The sequence below is a fragment of the Myotis yumanensis genome, unplaced genomic scaffold (genome assembly GCF_028538775.1).
Source record: "Myotis yumanensis isolate MYYU_CA2020_CCGP unplaced genomic scaffold, mMyoYum1.0.hap1 SCAF_2, whole genome shotgun sequence".
NCBI classification, from domain to species: domain Eukaryota; kingdom Metazoa; phylum Chordata; class Mammalia; order Chiroptera; family Vespertilionidae; genus Myotis; species Myotis yumanensis.
The window spans coordinates 151,342,180-151,368,064 of record NW_027223753.1 but is presented as its reverse complement, the minus strand read 5'-3'; the positions used below and the strand labels follow the sequence as shown (position 1 = coordinate 151,368,064).

General features: G+C 51.0%; 1 protein-coding gene across 5 annotated transcripts in view; it reads right to left on the bottom strand.

Annotated features, from left to right (window-relative positions):
• BOC (BOC cell adhesion associated, oncogene regulated) overlaps nucleotides 1–21,578 on the bottom strand; it is a 71,642-nt gene extending 50,064 nt beyond the window's left edge. For 3 of the 5 annotated variants that reach the window (XM_070406197.1, XM_070406202.1, XM_070406201.1), the window contains exons 1-2: nucleotides 21,118–21,578; nucleotides 16,545–16,636 (exon numbers count right to left, since the gene is read on the bottom strand). The gene's annotated coding sequence lies outside the window, so the exon portion shown is untranslated. Of the gene's footprint in view, nucleotides 1–583; nucleotides 661–16,544; nucleotides 16,637–16,729; nucleotides 16,809–21,117 lie in introns of those variants that run through there. The other 2 variants (XM_070406198.1, XM_070406200.1) reach the window with 2 other exon arrangements.
• Between the last annotated feature and the right edge of the window lie 4,307 nt (nucleotides 21,579–25,885).

Below are 25,885 nucleotides of genomic sequence, written 5' to 3'. Positions count from 1 at the left end.
AGCGAGAAACCTCACCCGGGACTTCAGGAGCTACCCAACTGACACAGGACACCCCACCTACCTCACAGGGATGTCGAAGGAAAACAGATTATATTCGTCAACGTCCAGAGTGATGACGGCACAAAGGCACAAAGCAGCTGTTTAATAAAGGACAGCCGTGGGTCTCATTTGAATAGCCCCTTCAGGGGTACTTTTAGGAGCACCCCGTATTTTCATTAGTCTGATCCTTATTGCAGATTTATTCCTGGTATTTCAACAAAAGAGGTTAGAGAATAGGTGATACCTCCGGGGCCAGACGCCCCATCTGGGCCGTCCAGCTTCCTGCTCTGGGCCTCACTGCCTCTGGGACACAGACACGCACACGTGCAGGCCTACGTGTGCTCCCGGCAAGCCGCTCCAGCTCCAGCTGGTAAGTGTGCTCTAGAATCATGACAGTTTACTTTCTTTCCCAACTGACCTCATACAAACACACTTTCTTCACCACCTCCCTGACCCCTAAATATACACATTCCGTCCCCCACCCACCCTCAATCTTTCTCAATTACAAAGCTCTTTTAAACCAACTAAAACTTAAAATAAATACCAATTTGGAAGCCTGAAGCATGCTCCAGTCCGTCTGTCAGCCTCTGCCTTCTGCTGGAAGCCCCCAACTCCTGTTAGCTCTCCCCGACTTGTGAAGCGCAGTGGCCTGGGTGCACGGACGGGCACACGCAGGGAAAACAAACACGTGGACGCTTGCCAGCACCTCTATTTATAGCAGGAGCAAAGTATGGGGATCCGGACAGGCTGAGGAGGGAGGGTCAGGACCAGAGGGGCGGGGATAATGCTACCCACTGCTCCTGGCTCCACCAGCTACAGAGGGTCCCCTGCTGAGGTCTGCCTTTCCCAGGTGCAACCCATCCTGCTTATGACCAACACCAGAATGGTGCCGCAGGGAAGCGCATCTCTGAGCGAAGAGAGCCTGCTATCTTGCTCATTATTTAGCCCCAGCATCTGTCACATCACAGTGCTTGGCACATAGTAGGACTGCAGTAAGTATCTGTTGATTAAGTGAATACATGAGCTTTTTTTCCCCTCTGCCTACCCCACAAAGCTACAGATGGAGGAGGGGGAGTAGGTGGAAGGGAGGTGAGGAACGCCTAACAGTGGTTCTAGCCTGGCCTGTGTGGCTCAGTGGTTGACTGTTGACCTTTGAACCGAGAGGTCCCCGGTTCGATTCCCTGTCAGGGCACATGCCCGGGTTGCAGGCTCAATTCCCAGAGGGAGGTGTGCAGGAGGCAGCTGGCCAATGTCTCGCTCTCACAGAAGTTTCTATCTCTCCATCCCTCTCCCTTCCTCTCTCTCTAGAAAAAGCATAATTTAAAAAAGGAATACTTCTAAAAGCCTGCAGGATGTTAAAATGTGCTAACAAAAACAATTTCAGGAAATGCAATGCTAAGAAAAGCTAATTAGAATTTTTTCACTGCAGGCCTTTTCAGAGCCTTTAAAATGTGATTTTGCATCATGAATCACCAAGAGGGGGACAGCGTATGCACTGAAGCCTGAACTCACTTAACCACAGGCCTGGACTTACTTGACCACAGGCCTGGACTTATTTGACCACACTACTCTTTTTTCTCAGAGTACCATTAGTGAGGGGAATTTCATCAAATACACTTTGGGAAATGGTGGCCTAAGAGGTTCCTGGAGAATATCCCAAAAGCAATTTGTAAAACAGCATGATCCCATTTTTGCAAATAAAAAATTACATATAAATATGTGGTATATAGTTATTTGGATTGTCATAGGAAAATATCAAGAGACACTTAAATGTTAACGTCAGCTATTTCTGAAGATTAGGGGATTTGCACTTTTTATATTAAACATTTCAGGAATACTCAAAGTGGGTATGTTATCACTTACGTAATTAAAAAGGCAAATTTGAAAGAAAAAAAAAAGAAGCTATCCCCAAATATTATTATGTCATCACACACTATTTTAACGTCCCACAGGCATGAAGGCCTTATTTCCCAACAACCCCCTGGGCCAAAAAAGCGTCACTCATTGCCCATTATCCCATCTGAACATTTTCCTGCTTCTCTCTCTAACAAATAACTGCTCTGGATTGTGACAAACATCTCCCCCAATTCCAAGATTTTGTTGCTTCCACAAAATATGGACAGGTGTTTTAAAAAAAATGAAAACACATTTAATATTCTGTTAATAACCTTTACAAATCAAATTACTTTGTTAAGTTGTATAAAATATTCATCAAGTACTTAGTTTGCTGAAATTATCATGTTGGGCATATTAACATTTAAAGACTGCCTTTTTTCCTGCTAAATTAGTAACTTCCTAATTTAACTGATTTGTAAATGTAATTAAAAGCCATTGAGATTTAGTGAATGTAACATACCAGGTTTGGTCACAATGTGAAACTAAGGCAAATACCGAGAACTGGGAGAAATAATCGATTGTAGCCCAAAACAAAGACTTTGACCATCTGCTGAGTTACTATGTGTGAGACAATTCATGCAGTGTCTTGTCTCACCTCTAAACAACTCTGTGAAGTAGGTAGCATTGTCATCCCCATTTTACAGATGCAGAAATTGAGGCTTACAGAGATGAAGCATCCTGTTCAAACAAAGGATTCAAAGCCAGGGCTGCCTGCTTCCCCTGCCTCTTGGTGTCCTTGGTAGATCCAAGCAGATACACAATGAACTGTTTCCTAACAAAGGAACTGAGCCTGAAAACAGTCAGTCTGAACTGGAGTCATGTTCTAGCTACCATATTTCAGGAGGGACCGGGTTGGCAAGTCCCACAATGCACAGTGCGTCCAGCTCCTGAAGATGTGCTGTTCCCCACCCGCCCAGAGTCAGTCCTGAGGTCCGAGTTCTGAAATCCCACCCAAAAGCTGGTAGCAGCACTTTGAGTCTGGATTCAAGTTATATGCGCCAGCACGTATAAGAGACAATAAAATTCTTCCATTTCTGAATCTGGCCTCTCTCATCTTCCTTCTGTTCTTACACAAGGATTAGGAGGTAGGTTCTCAACTCTGGCTGCATAGAAGAATCATCTGTGGACACCAAAGCACACCAGTGCTTGGGCAGCCCCGCAGGCAAATTAAGTTACAACCTCTGGAGGTGCGGCCCGGGCATCAATCAGTGTTTTTAAAATTCTTTCCTGGAAATGGTGATGTGTCACCAGGGTTGGGAAGCAGCATGGGGTGCCTCTGCCATGGACCTGGGGTCATTTTGATTAAGAATGTCTACCTCTGCCAGACATGCCCTGATTGCATTGGATACCATGAGTGGAACAGAGAGTTTTGCATAAAAATGGTCCCGACTATATTATTTTGAAGAAATTCTTGTCATTCTTAAAACTATATATTTTTAGTTTCACACATTTATTTTAAGAAATAAAACATTTTCTCAAAGCTTCTCTCAGATTTCCCCAGATATTTTCTGGACTTTTAGATTTCTCCTTTTCTCCTCTTCACATAAAAATAAAAACAAAAACCCAAGCAGAAGCCACCACAGGCCCAACAGGCCCAAGAGCAGCAAAGGAAACACAAACAGGTCCCTGGACCTGTCACCCCTGCTGACTAAGGCCACCAACTTCTGGGTGGTTCGCAGGAGCCTAGAGGTTTTCCAAGCATATGCACATTTAAAGCTTGCACATCAAAACCTGAAATGCCATCAGCGATTTCCTTAACAAAGCCAGGCAGTCTGCAGGGGCTCAGGGACCACCGGGAAGTGAAGCAGGTGTGGACCAGCCAGGGGTCCCAGGTCCGCTTAGCACCACCTCACACCAGAGGGCTTTGCCATCACTGGATGGCTCTTTGACGTCCCAAAGGGTTAACAGCTCAGCCCCTAGCTTCCGGCCTTCCCTAAGGAGTCCCTGTTCAGTTGGGTCCTTCCTGTGGAGGAGACAGCTTCCCCCACCCCCCCAGAGGCTTGGGTCCCACCCAGCCCCTCCCCGCTCTGCGGCCCTCCCACTCCAGGAATGAAGCTGCCGCTGCCCAACATATACCCAGACTGGTTTCATCTCCTTCCAAATCCATTTTGTGTCTTAACTTCTGCCAAGAATAAAAATTAAAACACTCACACACACATCGTGCGAGTATGGGAGGGGAGGACAGGACTGGAAGTTTTAACTGAAAAAGACCAGGCAGGGAGTGGGAGGGCCACGGGGCCTGCGATGTCCTGCCTGAGGCCCCTGCTGGCTACACACAAGGTCAGATCTAAGGGCAAGTGTTGGCAGCACCTCCCCTCATGTTCCTCGGACGCACCCTTCCACCCTCACCTCTGCCCAGAGGGACACAGAGCAGCCTGAGCTGCCAGTGCTGCAAAGGCCGGAAGCGGACTGCATTCCCCACACTTGGAGGGCCTGCTCCTTGCCAACCCCAAAATGAATAAAACAGCACTTGGGATGGCACGCGGGCCCTGGCAAAGCAGGTGGCTCCCAGGCTGCTGGTGGCCACCCAGAAAAACGGGTCTGGAGCTGGGGCCTCCATCCTCAGAGTCCTGTCCCACCACACCCAGGGCAGGCAGCAGCTCCAACCCGGCTCTCCCGTTCTCGTTGACCGCCCCCCCCCCCCCGCCCCCCCGCCCGGGGGAAACCAGGAGCCCCTGCCCTGCAGAATGACCACACCCAACACCTCGCCCACCCAGGACCCTGCAGGGTTCAGACGATGGCCCCTTACTCAGCTCTGAATCCCACCATTTGCCCCGTTTTCTCCCCAAATGCTGAACTAAGTCCTCACAGCCCTTAAACCTGCTGCCCAGGTGGACCCACCCCTCATGGAGTCACTTGCCTTACCAGTCAATAAGCACTTATTGAACACCACTCCATACCAGGCTCTGGGAATCCAAAGATAAAATTCAAGCGTTCTCTACCAGCTCAACTCCAGATAGGGCGCAGCACAGGCACATCTGGGTGCCCTGTGGAACCATAGCGAATCGAGCCGAGTGTCCTGGGCGGGGGTTCTGTCCTTCCCAGGCCGCTGTGAGGAGGGGTGGGGAGACTGGAGGACACACTGCTTAGCAAAGGGTAGCCTGGTGGCATCCGTCCCGGTCCCATCTGGCACACGCAGCATAGCAAGGAAGACAAAGCAGTACTTTAAAAGCCCTTCTGTTTGCCGTGATAATGGTTGAATCTGGGTGATGGGTACATTGGGTTTGTGATACTCTTCCTTCAGCTTTTGTGTGTTTGAGCTTTTAGATAACAGATAATAATGAATTTTTCCCCAATAGGATAACTAGAACAAGATCCTTCCAAAGCTTCCTAATCCTACACCAACTTCCAAACCGCCCCCCACCCACCACTATCACCCACTTAACCTACAACTTCTTTTTAAAAAATTAGTATCTTTAATGTTGAAAGTATTACAGATGTCCCCTTTTGCCCAGTGTCTTCTTAGCTAGGCCAAATAGCACTGTCAGGCAGGTTTCAGGGGGTGCCCTGGTTCTGGTGGGGGAGGGTGGTGTACCCCCTCTTTGACCTTCAAATGCTCCCCAGTGTTGGGACAAAGAGGCCACCCCACCCCTGAAAGGAGACTGTTGGCCACAGACAGAGATCCCGAGGGGCCTTCTCCCTGGCTCTGCCTCAGCGTCCGGAGCAGCGGGCTGCCTCCAGGCCCCCTGCCTCCTTTACAGCTTCCCTGTCCTGGCTTCCCTGTCCCGGATGGGCCTCCCGGAGCCCTGAGCGTATCTCACCAGCAGGTCCCCCGCTCTGGCTGGCGTTTCCCCGACGGCAGAATCAACCATGTGCATGTGCACGGGCCCGAGGCCCAGGTGAAGAGCCATCCCTTTGCTCTGGGCCTCCATGCCTCTACCTATAAAATTCTCAAACATACTGTAAGTGACCAAACTCTAAGGAGCCCAATCTCCCAAGAACATGGGCTTTCGGGAAATAATTATAAGTTGGCAGCTTATCTAAGCCAAAGTAACAATCGTGATCATAATAAAGGTGACCATCCAGCACCTACTCTTGTAATGAGAGAACGAGGGCATGCAATTCAACGTGGAATGACCCCCTTGATTGGATCTGAGTGTCTTGAGGGCAGGCGGCTCAGTGCTCAAGAATCTGCTGGCTGAGCAGCTGACAGGCCACTCTTTAATGTGTCTTTGGGCCCAGGTGGAAAATGCCTGGCTCGCGCACAGTGCTGCTCTCCGCAGACTTCCTGCTGGGCATCTGGATAACAGCTCAGTGTGAAACCCCAGGTGACCGAAGAGGGGCCGGGTGCAGGGGATCTAGAGTTACAGTGGGTGGCCTTCTTCACACGAGGGGTACAGGCCAGAACTCCCCAGCCCGGGAGGGTAACACACCTCATCTTCGGTGAGATGGGAAGAAAGCAGGTCTCACTGTGTTCCCCCATCCAGACCAAGGGCGTCAGCACTTCCTGTGTGAGGGAGATTCGTTCTGCCTGCCTGAGGTTCCCTCAGCGGGGCATGTACTCCTCCTCACCCCCCGGCGTTGGGAGCACAGAGAACTTCGTTACTAAGGAGCCCTGCTCCACTGCCACGGAGGCCTGTGTTCTCTGGAGAGCGGAGCAGGTTGGCAGTGGGTGAAACTGGAACCCAATGCTGGTTTCTACAGAGAGAAGACCCAGCGCACCAGAGCTCCTTCCAGCACTCACTGATCCTCCCAAAGGAGCAAGGCCCACGCTGGCTTCCTGAGCATCCGCTCCAACATGCGGCCACACCGCTGACATTCGGCATGGCCCCGCTGTACAGAATGCCATCCTTTATGCTGCAGGCAATTTTTAAATTCACCACATTTATATTTATATTTACACTAGAGGCCCAGTGCACAAAAATTTGTGCACTCGGGGGGAGGGGGTTCCCCCAGCCTGGCCTGTGCCCTCTCACAGACTGGGACCCCTCGGGAGATAACGACCTGCTGGCTTAGGCCTGCTCCCGGGTGGCAGAGGGCAGGCCCAATCCCTAAGTGCAGCCCCTGGTCAGGCTCAGAGCAGGGCCGATTGGGGAGTTGGGGCGCCGCCCCGTCATGCACAGAGCAGGGCGGATTGGGAGGTTGCGATGCCACCCTCAGTCACACTCAGGGTAGGGCCGATCAGGGGGTTGGGGTGCCGCACCCTGTCACACACAGAGCCACAGGGCAATCAGGGGGTTTGGGCGCTGGCCCCTGTCACGCTGATCCCGGTGCCAGGAGCCTCGCTGCTCCGCTGATCCCGGTGCTGGGAGGCATATTATCCTTTTACTATATAGAATAGAGGCCTGGTGCACGGGTGGGGGCCGGCTGGTTTGCCCTGAAGGGTGTCCTGGATCAGGGTGTGGGTCCCCACTGAGGTGCCTGGCTAGTCTGGGTGAGGGGCTGAGGGCTGTTTTCCGGAAGCGAGTGACTGAAGCTTCCAACCGCTCCTTGTTTTCTTTTTTTTTTTTTATTCTGGGCCAGCTTTAGCTCTGAGGCCTCGCTGCTGAAAACATCGATACAAAGTTTCGGTCCGCCTGGCTTTCAGTCCGGCTGGTTTCTGGAGTTTTGTTTATCTTCTTATTTGCAACATAGTACATAGTTTTTTAGAGTTGTAGCTCAGAGGCCGGCAGCGCAGGTGGGGAACGTTGGAGTCCTCCTTCACTGCAGCAAGCAAGCCTCATGTTCGCTTCCAGCTGCCTGGCTGCCGGCCGCCATCTTGGCTGACAGTTAATTTGCATATACTCACTGATTAGCCAATGAAAAGGGTAGCGGTCGTACGCCAATTACCATGTTTCTCTTTTATTAGTGTAGATTTTACAAATATAAGGGCTATTTATGAAGCTCTTTCTGAGACACTCCCCTCCCCAAATCAAGAGAAAACAGACATGATTTGTCTGATCACGTATTTATCTTTTGGTTCCGAGAATGTGGGCCCCGTGCCTAGACACACTGCCTGGCATGTACCTACGAAGCCAGCCTTGGATTCTTTCTCAGGACTCTCACTGCACCTGCTGTGAGGAGGTGACTTGGGGTCAAGGCTGGACTTATCTGTAAGGAACGCGGGGCTCACACTCACAGGTGTCGGCTGTTCTCTATCCTCTGCCTCCCCAGACGAACTGAGGCAAGGGCCAAGGCTTCTGGAAGTGCCGATGGTCAGTAATCAACGCCTCCCAGACTCTGGAGTTAGACCCAGGAAGCCTAACTGATTCCAACATTAACAACAAAAGCCAGGACTGCTGGCCTACAGAGGGTCTCCCCTGAAGAGTTTAAAGAGCTTCCAACTCTCCACTGCGTTAGTGCTCACCGTCTCAGTGACAACCCCGGGACAGGTATTACCAGCCTCCACTCACTGCCCAGGCTCTTCCGTAAAAAAGAGAACAGAGGCGGATTCCTCCCTTGTGCCCAGACTCTGACTCTGGTTCCCTGGAATGTCCTGTCTCCTAACAGCCTCGGAGGGCACAGATGCCAGAGGCCTGTTGAGATTGTACCGAGTGGCGGCCCAGAGCTCTGTGAGCGTGGTCAGGCCACGGATGAGAGGCAGGCCGGGGGGAAGACAGCAAAGCAGAGGAGGAGGAGGAGGTGTGGATCTGGGTCATCGGCACGGAATGTCCACTTCCCCAGGGGCCGATGAGGCTTCCCCCCCTCCTCGTGCTGACCTCTGACACACCTGGCTGGTGTCCGGCAGCGTGAGGAGGTACCAGCTGGCTTCCGCTCTGTGTTTATTCCAAACAGGAAGCAATGGAAGCGGCTAAACTTCAGCCCCTGCTCCCCAGGGTTGGAACCCGCTGCCTAGTCCACCTTTCCCCAGCCCCTGGGAATTTCCAGCCTGGCTCCACCAGAGGAGCCACACGACCCCCATTTACATGCACGTCCTTTCTCCTAATGGGGCCCAGCCTTGGGGTGGGGCTGGAGGAGCCTCTCCTGCCCCGGTTATAAAATCCATCACTGTCACCTATCTGTCCCCCAAAGAGCCTCGCTGTCTAGAGTGACTGCTGAGTGCGCTGCACGCTGAGGTTCCTGCCCCCAAGCTCCCCCGGAATCCTAGTTTGTGAGGCCGACTGGAGAAAGCAGCATGTCTGGGCAGGGGAAATGTTCTCAATCTCTTTGCATCTGAGGGAGTCTTTCTCCCCAGTGACCACAAAACAGGCCCCAGGGCTCAGCCAGTTGCATGGCTCAGCACAGACACTGCTGGGACTGGGACAGGGCTGGGCGGGGAGCAGCGGCCTGAGAAGCTGGGGACAGGTAGCCCGCACAGGATGTGGTGGGGAGGAGGGCTGCTGCCCGCGGAAGCTCGCTGCCCCACGGCTGGTCCACCGCTCCACAGCAAGTAAAACAAACTACGGAGGAGGAAGGCAAACAGCCCGTGTGCTCCTCCTGTCTACTCGGGAAGGGGATGGGAAGGTCTGCACAGCTGACACTTCCAGATGTGGAACCAAAACACAGGCAGCTCCTGACAGTTTACCAGCCTGGGCTAAACTCCAGTAGCACCAGGGCCGGGCCTGTTCAGTGGATGAAGAAAAAGGTATGGCATTGCAGGCTCTGCTCAGGTGGGTCTCAGCATAGGGCGCTGGGCTCCTCCTTTGCTGGTCCCTTGCTCCAAGAGTAGAATGGATAGGTGTGTGTGTGTGTATGTGTGTGTGTACGGAGGTTGGAGGAAGGTCATGTTTAAAACTCGAGGAGACGGCTAAGTGAAAGAAGCTAGCCTGGAAAGACTACATACTGCGTAATTCAAACTATATGACATTCTAGAAAAGACAAAACTACAAAGATAGTAAAAGCAGCCGTGGTTGCCCGGGATTTGGGAGAGGGAAGGAAGGAAGGTTGGAGAGTGGAGCACCGGGGATTTTAGGCAGTAAAACTATTATTCTGTATGATACTGTAATGGTGCATGCCTGTCATTATGCATTTGTAAAACCCCACAGAATGTACAATGCAAAAAGTGAGTTTTAATGTAAACTACGGCCTTTAGTTAATAACAATGTGTCAACATTGACTCATCAGTGGTAACAAATTTACTACACCAAAATGTTAGTAATATGGGAAATTGGTACAGAGTGAGGGGTGTGAAGCAACTCTGTAATTTTCACTTAATTTTTCCTGTAAATCTAAAAATGCTTTTTTAAAAAGGCTATTGATTTTTTTTTAAGTTAAAAGAAAACGCTGGAGGAGGCAGCTTGGGCCATTCCCCAGCTCCCTGAGGTGCTGTAGATTTTGGATCTGAGGATTGTGGTAGTGTACTTTCTCAAACACATTTGTGTCAGCACAAAACCTCTTGGGATCTTTATCCCTATTTTTATTCCTTCTCAGCTTCCAAATCTAGAACCAAGTTAGAAATGACTAAAATGCAATGTGAAGTAAGATATGCCCTCAGGCAGATGCAAACATGCTGCCCCTTATACTTCCACACTTATCAGCTCCCCAAATCCTTGTACTTCCATGCTTGTCAGCTCCCCAACAGCAGGCGTCTGTGTGGCCTGCATGCCCAGCCTGGGCCTCACCCCAGCAGGTCCTCGTGTGTGTGGGGACTGGACTATTCTTAAATTCATCCCATGTTCCTCATGCCCCTGGCTCGTGGTTCCAAACCAGATTCAACGGAGCGCCAATTCAACCCAGGTACTGTGCTAGCAGGAAGGGCTGTACCGTGGATGGTCCAGGCGCACTGAGGACGCCCCAGCTGAGCAGCTGGACTATATACTCCTGTTGGAGTGAGAGGACGGGCTGGGTGTCTCTGCATTTCCTAGCCAGGCCCAGCACAGTGCTGGGCATAAGTAGGTGTTCAACAAATTCTTCTTGAGTGAGCGATGCGGAAGGGCCAGAGAGGCATCCATTCCCACACTCCCCTTACAAAAGGAACTGGCAGCTGAAGTCAGTCTCCCGAGGAGAGAGAGGAACTGGGCTGCGTCTGCTGTGGCCCAGCACACTGCTTCCCGGCTTTTCTAGAACATTACTAGGATTCTCTCTCCCACGTACCTCATATACTAGTACATATACCCAGAATGCAGTGTTCTTACATAATTCTGCCTGTAATCATTTCATTTTGTTTGAAACTCATTATACCCCTTTTGAGATTCAGGAGATCCATGCAGATTAGTAAATAAATAAATGAATAAATGAATGAATGAATAAATAAATAAATAAATAAATAAAGCACCAAGTACACATGAGATTCTATTTTAGGCACCGGGGAAAGAGCGAGGTACAAAATCAAGTCCCTGATCTCATGGGTCTTTTATTATAAAGGATAAGCAAGCAATAAGCAAAATGAACAAAGAGATATATGTTGGGAGATAACGTTGAGGAAAATAAGTTAGGTTGAAGGGAGAGAGAGTGAGGGTGGGAGTGCGATTTAATAGAGGGTGGTCAGGAAGCTGAACGAAGTAGGGAGGGACTGCGCAGATAGCGGGAAAGAGCCTTCCCTGCAGAGGGCAAAGCGAGTGCAAAGCCCCTGAGAAGGGAGGTTGCTCATCTAGTTGGAGGAGCAGCCAGGAGGCCAGTGTGGCCTTGGGAGTGGGCGGGGTGGTGGGGAGGAGAGGGAGAAGAAGGAGAAGAGAGAGGAGAGGGAGTAGACAGAGGAGAGGGAGGAGAGGACAGAGGGGTGCGGCTGAGGGCACCTAGATGTCTGGAGTTTTCTCTGAAGGAAACAAGGCACCATGGAGAGTTCTGGCTTCTCTTTCGGAGGTTGACCCTGACTTCTCTATGAACAGACTACGGGCCAGAAAGGTCTGGGGACTTGGAAGCAGGGAGAACACTTGGGAAGCTCCTGCAATAGTCCAGGTAGGCAATGTCAGTGGAAGACTGGATTCTGGATACATTTTCAAGGCAAAGCCAATACGATTTGCTAAATGAAGTGGAATATGAGGAAAAGAACAGAATCAAAGGTGACTCGCGGAGTTGTGACCTAACTGGTGGCATGGACGATGCTGAACTGGGGGAGAAGCTGAGGAAAAGGGTGGAAAGTCTTTTCCAGTGGCCAGGTCTGAGGACTGCTACCTCACGGTGCTCCCAGGGCTGGCCTGGCCCACGGTGGGCTCCTCTCTCTCCCCACCGTCTCATCCCTTTGTCTCTGTAGACCTTGAGCCAGTGGGGGTTCCATCGGCACAGCCTTCCACCTACCCATCCCTCTAGCTGCCCAACCTACCAATAACCCGCCTTTCACTCTGTCCCTTTTCCCTTTTCTTTCCTTCGCTAAGAACAGCCACCTTCTACTGAATGCTCACCACGCATTCCATGCACTTTCTATGCAGTAGCTTGCTTCCTCTTTGCAACAATCTTAAGAAACCGGGGTCTCGTTTTAGTTCAGGTGACTAGCCCAGGGACATACACCTACTGATTGGCAAGGCCAGGGTTCAAACCCATGCCGGTCTGGCTCTGGAGTCCCCCCTTAACCAGGATGCCCCACAATCTCCAGCCTGGAAGTGGCTCCCTCCTGGTCTGCCATCTTTCTCCACCCTGCACCCTTTTCCTAATAAGGCTCCCTTCCGACTTCAGTGCTCTCAGCTGGGGTCCCCCTGACAGCCCCAAACCCCACTGTTCCTTCCTCTCTCAGAGGAATGTTAACCAGGATTCTCCTACCTTGGGAGCTTTCCCTCTCCCCACTCTCCAGGACCCTGAGACCCTTCACCGCCTCTTCCAGCCAGAGAGGGGAAGGCGAGTCAGCTACAGGGCCTGGGGGGTGGGGGGCGGAGACTCTGTGATAGGACCACACTGCCTCTGCCCAGGCTCCTCCAAGGAAAAGAGAACAGAGGCGGATGTAGCCCTGGTGCCCAGACTCTGACTCTGGTTCCCTGGAATATCCTGTCTCCTAACTCAGCCTCGGTGGGCACAGATGCCAGAGGCCTGGGGCCTTGGTGGTGGGCAGGGACACTTCGAATCAAAGTGCCCTCTTGCGCCATCTCGCTGCCTCCAAGTGCTCTTAGGAGGCCACTTGTGCAGACAGGGAAATAGAGGCAGAGTTCCCATGTCTTCCTCAGTCACCTGACTGAGAGGTCACATAATTGTCTTAAGGCGGGTGTCCTGTGTTCCCGCCTGAGCCCAAAACATCCTGGTTCCAGGCTTTCCATGTTTGCGAAAGGAAACCAAGGAGCTGTGAGAACTCCATGGCCTCGCAGCCACATCTCCACTCCCCTGGGCCCGGAAGGAGGGCAGGTCTGTTTGCTCTTCTGCAGGTAACTAACTGCCTAAGCAATTCTTCCTGCTGGGCCCTGTGGGTATTTGCCTGGAAGGTCCCATCTCGTGTCTGTTACCTGTCTGTCAAAGCCGCTAAGTCCTTCTTCAGGGTGTTTTTCTGCACAAGCTGCCACTTCTCCTGCCCAGGAGGTTTCTGCTCTGTCAAACTGCCTTCCCGCCCTCACCCCACCCAGGGCACAGAGCACCTGCCTGATCAGACTCGCAGACCGAGGAGCAATGGATTCAGCTGGCATCTGGGGTGAAGCAGAGCTCCAGACAGCCAATCCGGATGATGTCCCAGGGGCAAAAAAAAAAAAAGTCAGGAGCCATGTTCTGAGATGAGACCCAAGATGGAGGCGGCTGTTAGCACTGCTTGCAAAGTCTGACACGAGCGAAGCCACAAAGCCTGGCTTCCGGGTGCTGCTTCCCCGGAGCAGTCAAACCCTTCCAGCTATCGTCCTGGGAAGTCGGTAAAGGGCCCCACCCAACCCTTAGATTTTGTTGCAAAAGGAACAGTTCTCCTTAAGCTAAGGGAGCTCTACTTTGGGGGAGAGATTGTCTGGGCAGTTATTTTTCTTTTCAAGCCTGAGTTTTGGAGTCAGCAGCCCTGTAATGAAATCTTGTGTGACCAGAACAAGTCATTACAATCATTGAAGCCTCAGCTCCCTTACCTGCAGAATAGGACCACTGTGCCCATCTTCCTGGGACTGCGGGGGGCTGGGCTGGGCACACAGTGGGTGCTCACTAAATGGCAGCTGTCATTCTCCACGTCACCAGAAGGACGGCAGAGGCAGGCGGTGCTGCCTCTCTGGCCCCGAGATTCCTGATCTCAGCCTGCCCTCCAGGTCCACAGATGGCTCCCTGAGTGACAGGGTGATAATTCGTCCCTCCCGTGATGAAGGGTACACGCTGCTCCCGTGTGCTCACCTCTGGCAGGAGATGTTCGCCACACAAACGCCAGCCTTCATTTGTAAATTCAGAGGAACAAAAACACCTCCATCCCCATCCTGCCTTCAGCCACCTGTTCGGTTCTTTTCACCCAAACTCAAGACCTTTGTGGTGTTTCCATGACAGGGATTGGCTGCCAACCTTGCTGTTCCCTTTGGGCAGGAGAGCCAAGCTCCCTCCCCTCTCTCCCTTTGTCAGAGACCACCCAGTGGACCTTGCTGGCAAGCTGCCAGCGTCCAGACAGGCGAAAGCGAGGCCTAACCACGCAGCCTCCATCCCCGCAACAGAAGGCTACAGAGCCCAGAGCACCTGACTTAGGGGCTTTCACCTGGAGCTGACGCAGCCCTCCCGATGGCGGACCACCAAGGGCGGCGAGGGAGGGCTGCAGGTGACTGCTTCGAGGGCCTGCGCGTTGCAAGAGCCATTAGAATCTAACACGTGGCTGTAACACCGCAGATTTTTATATAACTCGTTCACTACAAAACATCCATTCATAATGACAGAGGTACACAGCTGTGAATTTCCATCACTTCATGTGGGCTCACTGTGCTGACGGACTACGTTATGAAACCCCCTCCGAGTGGGCACAGGTACATAAAAAGGAAGGGCCACACTCACACCACTGTGGGGGCATCGCCTTCCGACAGAAAGCAGAGAGAGAGTCATGTGGGGGAGAGGACTTGTGAAATAATTAGGAGCAGCGTCTGCTTTCACAGAAAAGTCGTAAAGCCAGAACCCCCCAATTTTCCTCTCCCATTAAGTGTGACCCATACCTAATAAACCTGCTGGAACTGTAATTCGAGGTAAGTTCAGACTAGTAAAGGCACTGGACTGGGACGAATCTGGAAACATATTGGCAGAGCCAGGGAAGGTGGGGGAGGGCTCTCCTCAAGCATCCAGTTCCAGCCCAGCCTGGGGCCTCCAAGGCCAGCCGGTTCCACAGACACTCCTCCTCTTACCTGCAACTCCCATCCTGTGCGCAAGTTACCTCTCGGCAGCCAAGGAGGCTCCTGGGCAACTGCAGGGCCCAGTGGCTTTTATTTGTCCCTAAAATTAATGTCCCCTCACTTGCTGCTCTGGGAACGATTTCAGAGCCAAGCAAACCTACCCTGGACAGCAGAGCCAAGGGCAATGGGACTGAAAGGCAAAAAGCTGAACTCAGGCCTGTGTTTCTAGAATTCTCGGCTAAAATCTGACATGGACAAAGAAAGAAAAGGCACATTTCTCCTTTTCGCCCTGAAAGGTATTCAGTAACTGGTTTTAGAAACGTGTCTAGTACTCACATTTCTGAGACTCTGTATCAATGCAGAGATTCTAGTTTTGAACTTTCCTAAAATTAAACATACACACACACACACACACACACACACACACACGCAAAACTACTCTGAACTTAACATCTCTTGTGTCAAGAATACTTCAGCCCGTAGTCTGCAAAGGAAAGGTAATTTTTCAGGGAAAAAGTCATGAACAACAGGATGAGCAGAGGTGAAGGAACAGCGGCACCGCCCGCCGCTCTGTGCCTGTGAGACGTGGCCTGAGAGGCTGGCAGCCTATCTCACCGGCCAGTCCGCATGCTGGGACTCTGGAGCGTGGGTCGCACTGCTCTGCATTTCCCTTCCCGTCAGTAATGGGATCTGAACGGCCTGGGCTCAGGTTCACAGCAAGTACGCAGTCAAAGCTTGTGGAGGGGATGAAGGCTCCAGTCTACACACGTCATCCTCCTCCTCTTGTCCCAGGCTGTCCAAACTCATTTCAGAGGAGAATAAACATTCCTTTGCCACACTTGCTGCTGCTCAGTTCTTTCTGCGTTCTTTTTAAATTCGATCCTACTTACCCTGGCCATATTGTGTGTTTTCCTGCTACTTACTAACCTGGAGGACCAGTTGAGACGTTCCTCAACATTTTCTCTGGCAACCAAGTTAAGTTGACTGTGTATTATTGGCTCTGATCTTTCTCCTATGATTTCCTCTTACTGCCCGAGAATCCTGTCCTGAACATCAAAGGCCTTCTTTGAAGATAAGGCCAAATTCACCATTAGGAAAAGAGAAATTATTTCCTAACTTTATTTCAGAAGATGGAATGACACAGAATCCCTCTGGGTTTTGTGAGATAAACACTGCCCGGGACATCGGATCACAAGGCATTCGCTGTAATACCGCTGACAGAGACATAAACACAGGGCTTTCCTCACCCAAACCTAAGCAGGACTTTTCCACAGCGGCCTTAGATGCCAAATCCCATAGTAAATGGTTTGCATGCAGCATTTCCAGGAGTGTGCCTCAGGGAAAGGGGGCTTCATGTGGCCAGCCCGGGGGATAGAGGCCACCACAGGCTCTGACTAAAATGTATCTGAGTCACACTAGAACCAACTGTTTAGTCCAGTCCCACTTCAGTTGGATCCTTCCAATACCAAATGAGGAGAGACATTCCATCTTCAAGTGGCAACACAAACATGAAAAATGACGGACCCCGCAGGCCAGAGATGCTAGACTGTGGGCAGGAAACCTCACCTGTTTCTTCTACTTCATTGCTGCTGCCATCAGCCGGTGTGAGTGTCGACAGGACTTCATGGGTCATGGGTTTCCGGAAGCTTGTGCTGGGACTGAGGAAAAAGAGAAGTGTCTCATCTTTTGAACAAGCAGATAAACAAACACTTCTGAAGTATTTGCTTTTTATAAGGAGCATTGCTACAAACCAGGGTGATTCCTTGTTAATCCATTTTATGCATAAGAAAACAAAGAAAAAGCAGTTTTTCTAAGATCAGAGGCTTCCTTCAATCTCCAGTTACCTGGCTCCTTGCTAGAAATGAAGAGAAAAATGGATGAAGGACAATGACGGCATTGAAAACAATCTGTTGATCTTACAGAACCATTACCTGTGCATCCAGCATCCCCTTTTCATCAATATTCCCCAAATATCTCTCAAAAGCACATTATCAGCTGGCTTCATACCAACTAAGGTGGGTTTCCTGGGAAGAGGTTTGGGGTAAGGCAGTAAGCAAGAAATGGACCCGGCAAAGTCCAGGGCCAGAGACTGCCGGGCCAGGCTGGAGCAGAAGGCTCCTAGGGAGGGGCCATCACCATGCAGTGGGACGGAGCCACCTATGAGAGGGCTAAGGAGTTTGGATTGTAAACTTCGACTGTTTTTGAGCTGGGTGGTGACTTGTTTGTAGGACTGACGGGAGATGGGTGGGATAGACAGTGGAGAGTCCGGCCATGTGTCAGCAACAACTGTGATGGGCATGAACAAGTGTGGAGGTAGCAGGACTGGAGAGATGGTGTGGATGGTGGAATAATAAAAGGAAGAGCAGGAAAGACCAGATGAGCTTGGGAGGGGAGGCTAACTCAGAGGCAGTGGAGATGCAGGGATCTGTGCTCAATGGTTTGAACCAGTGTGAATGGAGTCCACAGGCAGAGCCAAGGCCCCCACCCAGGTTTCCTAATCCTCAGGGCAGTGCCACTTGAGCTGCATCTTTTAAGCCTTGCTTCCAGTATTGCTCCTCCCTTTCTCTAATCATCACCACCCTGAGGGGTCTAAGGAGGCACAAGCCCTATTGAGGAAGGCTTTTGGTAAACACGGATTTCTAGATTAAAAGCAAACACACTCTTCATCCCACCTCCACCCCCACCCCCACCCCCACCCCCAAATATTTAATGTAGCCTCATAAATGACGAAAAGATTACATGTGAGGGCTTCACATGGGAGCACTCTTAGGATTTGGTCGTTCCCACCAATAGCAAAAGGACTGGACATATCTGTTTTCTGAGTCTTTGGTCAAAAACATAAGAGAAGCTTCAGGGCTGTCACAACTACGTGAAAAGTATTTACGCACATGGATGAAGAAACACAAGTTGTATTATAGCATGGGATTGAGGGTAATTTTCAAAAAGTTTCTTTATTAGTAGATGCTTGTGCAATAATTAAAAATGGGGGCGGGGCTAGTTTGGAGAACCACCCTTGGACTAAGAAAGCTTATTCTCCTGGGACAAGATGCTCCCAGCCCTGGGTCTGATGTACTATAGATGCTATTGTACTGAAGTATGGAGATGACAAGAAGTTCCATATATTAGAGTAAAACAGATTTTTAAAAATCTAAAAAATCACTTTCTTTTCTCTCCCTCTCCAATTTCCATTTCCCCCCTCTTTCTTATTTTTCCTGACAGCAAGAAAGTTTGGAGTTTGAAGGAAAGAAAGCAAACTCCAGAGGCATAATACTATCTTTTGGTGCCAGGTTAATACTTTCTTATTCAGAGGCCAGAAAGTACTGGATAGTAATTATCTGTTGCACTTGGGTTTTCTTTGGTTTCTTCTCACTTGTTTGAAAGACAAAGAGGGAAAAATCCTTATTCATGAATCATATCAGTGTCTTCGTTGAAATCTGAACCCAGACCCTCCTAGGGCCTGTGAAAGACTGTGACCAGCAGGCTCACTTCTCACCCTCCTTGCTTAAACCCTGGGGTTCCTCAGGAAGCTGACGGAATTGTTTCGTGAGTAAAATCTCCTACTCCTTCTTAGGGCATGGAAACCACAGATAAGTTGTTAAAGAGGGCTGGAAGCCCAAACACTTGAAAGAACAGTTCAAAGTCAGGAAAATCTCTGGACCCCAATTTTTTTTTTTTAATATATATTTCTTTATTGATTTCAGAGAGAAAGGGAGAAGGAGAGAGAGATAGAAACATCAATGATGAGAGAGAATCATTGATGGGCTGCCTCCTGCACACCCCCCACTGGGGATCGAGCCCGCAACCCAGGCATGTGCCCTTGGCAGGAATCGAACCTGGGATCCTTCAGTCCGCAGGCTGACGCTTTATTCACTGAGCCAAGCCGGCTAGGGCATGGACCCAAATTTGTAGGACGATAGAAAGGAACATAAATCACCCTCTTATCACAAGTTGGCCAACCAATCAACAGCTCTGCTGATTTTAAGCCTTGCTTCCGGTATTGGTCCTCCCTTTCTCTACCATTACCACCCTGAGGGGTTTGAGGAGGCAAAAGCCCTATTGAGGAAGGCTTTTGGTAAACACGGATTTCTAGATTGAAAACAAACATCCTCCTCATCCCACCCCCGACCCTCTTCTTCCCAGACTTGGTCCTTGGTCAAGGAACCAATCATCCTGTCCTCTATCAACCTCCTCTCCCAAGTAAAGCCAACTCCAGTGGCTGAGGCAATTCTCTTAAGAAAATGTCTCTCCCAATGTTACTCTCTGAGATCTCCTGAAAGAGGATAAAAGGGACAGTGTCTGTCGTCTCAATCCTCAGAATGTCTACGTAGGTGTAGACATTCTCTAGCCACCTGAAGGGCCAAACTCTGGGTGATAGATGGGGGCAGACAGGGTCAGCAAAGAGGCACAATAAGGCAACTCCTACTTCTTTCATTTTTACCTCTTTCCATAAACTCAAAGCCTCATCTGGCAGGAAAATCATAATTCCACTGCTGTTCCCTCCCTGCCTCTATCCCACTGACCCCAAGGTGCTTCAGGATTACCATGGGAACCTTCTGGGTTTCAATTACCAGACCATTAAAAAGTGCCAATTATAAGACCTCAGAAACGTTCCTGGGTAACCTGTTACACACCTCAAAATGGCCACGCTGCTGCCTCAGAGTCACTTCAAGTAAAGTTTAGAAAACAGGTTCCCCAGATGTACTGAGCCCTCCAGCCCCCACCTCAGTCCAACAAGACCCTGTTTTAATATTGTCTATACTGCCCTTGAGAGAATAAGGATGGATTTATTAGCTGTAACCAGAGGGGTGAAAGAAACACACAAACCCCATCACAGAGCTGGGCTGCCCACTCAGGGTCCAGTTGTGGGATAAATCAGAAATGTATGTGCATTCAAGAATTCTGAAAATGACATTCATTCAATGGCCAATGTTTGCAAAGTTCTGGGCAACAGAGAACTAGGTGACAAATGGGAGCTGGGTTCAGGGCACTTGGGGGTGGCACAAGGGCCTGACACCAAACTATGCTTTTCACTCAGTCCACTCAAGGAGGTTAACTCTGGGCCAGAAACATGTGAGCCCATCTGAACCAGCTGAGAAGGGATGGGGGAGGGGCAGGACGCCCCACCACACCCAGAAAGTGCCTGTTTAGGACGGCTGGTGTGCGGTTTGGGTATTCTTAGCTTCACTGCCACATCTCTGGAGCGACACAACAACCATTCAAGTAACCCTGCCACTGCCATCCCCATCCCCAAGACAAAACTCAATAAAACAAATCTTCAATTCCTCCGGTCGGTCTGCTCACCACCCCTCAAAATTCTCCCATCACCTGGAAGAGCAAACTAACCTCGGGCATCCTGAAGGGTTTAGCAGGGCCTTCAAAACCCAGGCAGAAAATTCTTCCTAGGTTCCTGGCCCCTCCCCACAGCCCCTTCCCACTTGTTCAGCGGTTCATTGCCCCACCTTCTCACAGTTATACAAACAAAAACTCCAAGAGCACAACCCCAGGAGCACGCTGCGCGCGAGCGCGCACACACACTCCCTTTTTCTGCTGCCCCAATCCCACAGACACCTCTGGACACCCACTGCAGCCTCGTCCCTTCCACCCCTACAGCTGGGGATGCTCATTTTAAACGCTAATGCCATAAACCCTCACCCCCGAAAAAGACCAAACTGGTGTTGGGTGGTTCTGTGTATTTGTCAATCCCCATGTGGGCTTCTCCCCATGTGGGTTTCTCCCCGTGGTCCGGCGCACGGAGCCAGAGCACTGGTGTCAACCTTCGGGGAAGTTTGGGAGGCTATCCCTGCGCCTCCTCCACCCCAGGAGCTTCCGGGAGCCACCGGCCAGCCCGCACCGCAGGGAACAGGGAACGACATGCGGCTCCCCAGGCACCCCCCTGCCCGCCGCGTCCCCACTCCTCGTCCCCGCGCCGGTGCGCCCCGCCTCGGCCGCAGCCACCGCCAGACCCGCGCGGGCCGAGCGCTCGGACCCGCTCCGGCTCCCCGCGTGTCCCCATCAGCCACCCGCTGGCGCTTCCTCGGCTTCGCTGGCCTGCGGTCGCCTCCCGCCCCCTCCCTCCCCAAACCAACAAATAAACACAACTTTTTATGAAAAGAAAACAAACTTCAGCGACGTGACTCACCTCTGGTGCAGCCGGCTCCTGGGAAGGGAGAGCCGGCCCGGGGCCAGCGTGGTGAGCGCGGAGAGAGCCCCACAGCCCCGCACCGCGCGGACACGCAGCCCGCACAGTGACACGCAGCAACGCGCAGCACCGGAGAGCGGCCGCAGCGGGAGCAACAAAGGAGCCCGGAGTGCGGGCCGGGAGCGAGGGCGCGTGCGGGCGCGTGCGGCTGCGGCGGGCGTGATTGTGAGTGAGTGTGTGTATGCGTGTGTGTGAGCGCGCGCGTGTGAGTGTGTGTGCGCGCGCGCGGCTGACACCGCGGGCCGGGCTCAGGGTCCCCGCGGCAGGAAGCGGGGCCCGCGGCGGCGGCAGCAGCAGGACAAGGCAGGGGACGCCGCGCCGGGCGCACCTGGTCCCTCCATATGGAAGAAGCTTTTTTGGATGACTGAACTCGCAGACAATATCTTCTTTTGCTTCTCCTGCCTAGGAACCTCCCATTACCGCGCGAGGCGGAGGAGGGGGGCCGAGAAGGCGGGGAGGAGGGGGAGGAGCAAAATGGAGCAAAGAAAACGTCTTGGAAAGGAAGCTGGAAAAAAAAAAAAAGTCTCCCAAACTCAGTTTTCCTCCTAACACCCATTTTCTTTCTGTTGCGCCTTCGTCTCGCGCTTCCCCCAACTCCTCTCTTTCCCATACAAATGGGATGTCCTCTGCCTTTCGCCCACACCCGCGGGCTCCCCTGGACACCCACTTTCTCCTTAGCTTAACCTGGGACCCTTGCTCTCATAGGCTATCCTCCTCTCTCCAGTCTCTTCTCCCCAAGCTTTTTTCTGACATCCCTCCTCGCAATAGTCTCTCGTCCATGCTGCAAACTATTGACTAAATCATTAAAAGCAAACTTTTTTTTTTATTAAACTTGCCCCCCCCCCCCCCCCCCGCCCCAAAGTTCGTTAGCAACTGTGGAGAAAATGATAAGGAAACCAGTCTTGGGGAAGACCCAAGGCCACCTCCCCGAAACCCCCCCGCCCCCCTCGTGGATTGGAGAGGGAGGGTTTGCCATCCTCGTTGACAGCGCCCTGCCCTGACCTCCATTCATCATCCCAGGATGGAGGAGCGAGGAAAAGGGTGAGAGGGGGAGGGCGAGTGGCTCCAGAGAAAAGTTATCTCCGTGTGTGCATGTGTGTGTGTGTTAAATCCTCTCTATAGTGTTGGGCAGGAAACATTCAGAATAGCGGTTCTCAAACTTGAGTTGCATCAGAACCCCCAGGAGGCTTATTAAAACACAGTCTGCCGGGCCTCACCCCCAGAGTTTCTGAGTCAGTAGGGTCTGGGGTGGGCCCCGGGAATTTTCATTTCTAGTAAGCTCCCAGTTGCTGATGCCGCTGCTGGTCCAGGGCCACATTTTATTTATTCATTATTTATCTTTTTATTTTATTATTTTTAATTAAAATTTTTAAATTGATTTCAGAGAGAAGAAGGGAGGGGGAGAGGGAGGTAGAAACATCAATGAGAGATGAACATGATTGGCTGCCTCCTGAAGCCCCTACTGGGGACCAAGCATGTGCTCTGACCTGGAATCCACCCAGCCACCTCCTGGTGCATGGAACCACGCTCAACCAACCAAGCCACACCTGCCCGGTGAGGGCCACATTTTAAAAACTACTTCTTCAGGGTATTGAGAAGTCAAACATATGCTGAGTTGGTGGCATGTTAGGTCCCCTTATTCTTTAAGGATGAAACATAAATTGTGAAGGATCATTTCATACCCTTATATGGCCATTGAGTAAACCAAGACCCAAAGGGGTTAAGGTGTTTATTCAAAGTGAACCTGAGTTTGTGCGAAAGTGGGAAGGAAGGTGACCTGGGAGTTGGTCAGGCAGGCCAAGAGTGGGTGAATGACAGAGCTGCCCTCCCTCCCCTCGGGAGTCAGGAAGCCACTGTGTGGTTTTGAAAAAGTCACAACCACCCTAGCTGGTTGGCTCAGTGAATAGAGCATTGGCCTGTGGACTGAAAGGTCCCAGGTTCGATTCCGGCCAAGGGCATATGCCTGGCTTGTGGGCTCGACCTCCAGTAGGGGGCGTGCAGGAGGCAGCCGATCAATGGTTCTTTCTCATCATTGATGTTTCTCTCTTTCCCTCTCCCTTCCTCTCTGAAATCAATAAAATATATTAAAAAAGAAAAAGAAAAAGTCACAACCTTTCTGGGCCTCTGGACCTCAATTTTGTTCTCTTTAGTTTCTCATCAGTAAAAATACATACTTTGTGCTGAATATATGATTTTAATAGAATCTGAAAAGAAAGATGTTTAAAAGGGCAACATAAATATACTTTATACATTTTCAGCAAGATGAAAAAGACTATGAACCCCCTCTTTGAACTATACACTTGTATTCTTTCCTCTCCTTTCTTCTCTAGTTTCTTCCCTCCCCACTATCCTTCTCTTTTAATCGCCAACATTCTCCCTCCAACATTCTCCAAGACCTGTTTTTCCCCCCAGTCAATTATGATGTTAACTTCTACCTTCTTACTGTCCTCCTTCTGAGGCACAATTCAGGCCTACAACTCCTGGGGTCCACCCTGGGTACAGAACTCTTCATTTCCCAAGGGAATGGGTCAGCCAGCTTTCCACTGCACTGAAAATACCCCCTTTCCCCACAGCCCCACCAAAGGGGATCCTGCTGTTTGGTTTTCAAAGATGATTCCAAGTATCACTGGTAATGTGGGAGTTCAACGAGAACAGATGCGTGAACTTTTCATTGATTCTTCAATTTCCTATATATAGGAATATTAGAGGCCCAGTGCACAAATTTGTGCACAGGTGGGGTCCGGGGTCCAGCCAGCCCAGCCCAAATCAGGGCGGATCAGGGTTGGGCCTGTCAAAAGGAGATGGTGGGGGGTTGGCCGGCTGGCTCGCCCTGATTGGGGCTGACCAGGGCTGGGCCGGCTGGGGGAAGGGGCCATGGGCAACTGGCCCCGATTGGGGTTGGGGGGACGATTGGGGGTGGGGCTGGCCATGGGGAGGGGCTGTGGGTGGTGGGCCAGCTGGTTCTGCCCCTGATTGGGGTGGGGAGGCCCATCTGGGATACAGGGTGGTGGGGGCCCATGGGGACGTGGCTGGCGGGGGGGGGAGGGGCTGCAGGAGGTTGGCCGGCCAGCCCCGCCCCTATTGGGGTGAGAGGGGGTGCAATCAGGGGCAGGCTGGCTGGGGAGAGGGGCTGTGGGCCTATCGTGGTGGGGCTGGCTGATCGGGACAGGGCTGGCCAGGGGAAGGGAGGGGGTGTTTGGCTAGCCGGCCTGCTCTTGATCAGGGTGGGAGAATCCAATCAGGGGCATGCTGGCAGGGAGTAGGGGCCCTGAGGTTGGCTGGCTGGCCCCACCCCCTGATCAGCCAGTTTGCTGGCTACCGGTAGTTATGGTCATTATGGCCGTTATGGTCACTGGCTTTTTATATAGATAGATAGATATTACTCAACATCTCCAAGATTTCTCTTACCCCTTCACATTGCCCTAGGACTTACTCCCAGGGTTCTCCATACCCTCTATTCTGGCCTTTGGGTCTCACCCTGGACTCCGTGGAAAGGAGTCAGAGCACAGCAGGAAACAAAGATTATCACAGTCTTCACCCACACTATTTATCCAGGAGAAAAACCCATGGCCTTGTAATTAACAGAAGAGTCCCTTCATCCAAGGCTGTCCACATGGCTGCTCATCCTTCCCATACAGTTTACACAAAATGCAGATCACAGCTTAATTGAGAGGGCTTAATTCTGCTGCAGCAGCAAGCACACTGTTGGCACCTCTGATAACACATCTTACTGTTGCTATGGCTCTTTGTATTAATATAATTGTGTTTGTTATTATTATTCCTGTTAAGAACATTGTATCTCTGAACTCTCCCCCTTTGCCTTGCTTATTCTTCCTTCCTCCCTTCCTCCCTCATTCCCTCCCTCTCTGTTAATTTCTCTATTCTAACCCTCCCCACCCCACAGTAGCCCTGAGCCATTGTAGTCAGAGACTGGGCTTCTGGTAAGATGCTTTCTGCTCCTCTTCACTCTGCTGTTCAAGGTGACTTCCCTCTGGCATCTTACTTTCTTATGGGCTTTCTGAGCCTCCATCAAGAAGGAAGCATTTAGTATGGAAGCGATCATCACATTTATTATGTTTGGGGGGCAGGCAGGGGCTGTAGGTCTAATAAGTCACCACATCACTAAGGCTGTGCAGAGTAACTGGAAGGAATCCCAGTGAGTGAGGTGAAGAGAGGGGTGTTCCCTCCTCAGTGTGCTGCAGATACTACCTGTATCATAAAAACAGAGAGCTAGGTTATGAAAGCGATCTGGAGAGGATTATGCTGAGAAAATTACTAAGATGTAGACAAAGAGAATAATTTTCTCTCTTTTTAATATAAATCTGTTCTACCCAGAGGGAAGGGGGTTTGGAGGACTGGGTGAAAAGGTGAATGGATTAAGAAGTGCAAATTGGTAGTTATAAAATAGTCATAGTGATGTAAAGTACAGCATAGGGAATATAGTCAATAATATTGTAATAACCATGTATGGTATCAGGTGGTCTATCAGGGTGAACAATTTGTAGGTATATGATTCACTATGCTGCACACCTGAAACTAATACAAAATAATATTGAATGTAAATTGTATTTGAAAAATAAAAGTTAAAAAATTCCAAATACGTCATATACAAGTATACACACACACACACACACACACACACACACACACACTAGAAGCCTGGTGCACAAAATTCGTGCACTGGGGGGGGGGGGGGGTGTCCCTCAGC